This window comes from Pipistrellus kuhlii, unplaced genomic scaffold (genome assembly GCF_014108245.1).
Source record: "Pipistrellus kuhlii isolate mPipKuh1 unplaced genomic scaffold, mPipKuh1.p scaffold_m20_p_11, whole genome shotgun sequence".
In the NCBI taxonomy this organism is placed as follows: domain Eukaryota; kingdom Metazoa; phylum Chordata; class Mammalia; order Chiroptera; family Vespertilionidae; genus Pipistrellus; species Pipistrellus kuhlii.
The window spans coordinates 50913769-50915027 of NW_023425416.1; the positions used below are offsets into that span (position 1 = coordinate 50913769).

Sequence of the window (1259 nt, forward strand, 5' to 3'; positions counted from 1 at the left end):
TAAAATATGGAACGCTTCATGAATTTGCATGTCATCCTTGCAGAAGGACCGTGCTAATCTTCTCTGCATCCTTCCAGTGTTAGTATGTGTGCTGCCGGAGTGAGCACCATAGTCAAATGGTTTTATTTTTTATTTATTTATTTATTTATTTTTAAATATATGTTTTTTAAAAGGAAGGAGAAAGAAAGAAAGCCAATAAGCACATCAAGAGATGCTTACCATCACTAATCATTAGGAAAATGCAAATCAAAACCATAATGCGATACGACTTCATACCCATCAGGATGGCTATCCTATGTAATAAAAGGCTAATATGCAAATCGATCGAATGGCAGAATGACCAGTCACTATGATGTACACTGACCACCAGGGGGCAGAGGCTCAATGCAGGAGTGCTGCTAAGCCAGAAGCTGGGCTCACAACTGGTGAGTGCAGTGGCTGTGGCCTCTTAGTGTGGCCTCCACGGCAGCACTAAGGATGTCCAACCGACGGCAGGGAGTGGGCCTAAGCTGACAGTCAGACATCCCCCAAGGGCTCCTGAACTGTGAGAGGGCACAGGCCAGGCTGAGGGAAGCCCCTGCAGTGCATGAATTTTGTGCACCAGGTCTGTAGTTATAAATAATAATATAAAGGAAAGGCAGAAAATTACAAGTGTTAGTGAGGACATGGAGAAACTGGAACCCTTGTATGTTGCTGAAGGGAATGTAAACTGGTGGTTCCTCAAAAAGTTAAACAGAATCATGATGTGACCCAGCAATTTCACTCCCAAGTAGATGACCAAAAGAATTGAAACCATGGGCTCAACAGATCTTTGTACACAATGTTCATGGCAGCATTATTCCCAATGGCCAAAAGGTGAAAAAACAACAACACATAAAACACCCGAGTTCATCAACAATTAATGGATAAGTAAAATGTGGTATTAGCCACACAATAAAATGTGGTATTTAGCCATAAAAAAGGAATGAAGTACTGATTCGTATGGCAACATGTAGCAACATATTAAAAACAATGTTAAAAAAAAAAAAAACAATGTTAAGGGGGGAAAAGCCAGACACAAAATGCTCCAATTGGATGATTCCATTTATATGAAGTATCTGGAATAGGCAAATCCATGGAGACAGAAAGCAGGCTGGTTCTTGCCAGGGGCTGAAGGAGGTGGGCAGTGGGCATGGATAACAGAGAGTAATGGCTTCATGGTTCTGTTTTGGGGTGATAAAAATGTTTTGCACACTAACTGGTTTGGCTCAGTGGATACA

The 1259-nt window shown here is 41.5% G+C and overlaps 1 non-coding gene across 1 annotated transcript; it reads right to left on the reverse strand.

Moving 5' to 3' along the window:
* LOC118715840 lies at positions 1 to 107 on the reverse strand. The gene has a single exon (XR_004986984.1). It is a non-coding gene; the product is annotated as a U6 spliceosomal RNA (small nuclear RNA).
* Positions 108 to 1259: the final 1152 nt, after the last annotated feature.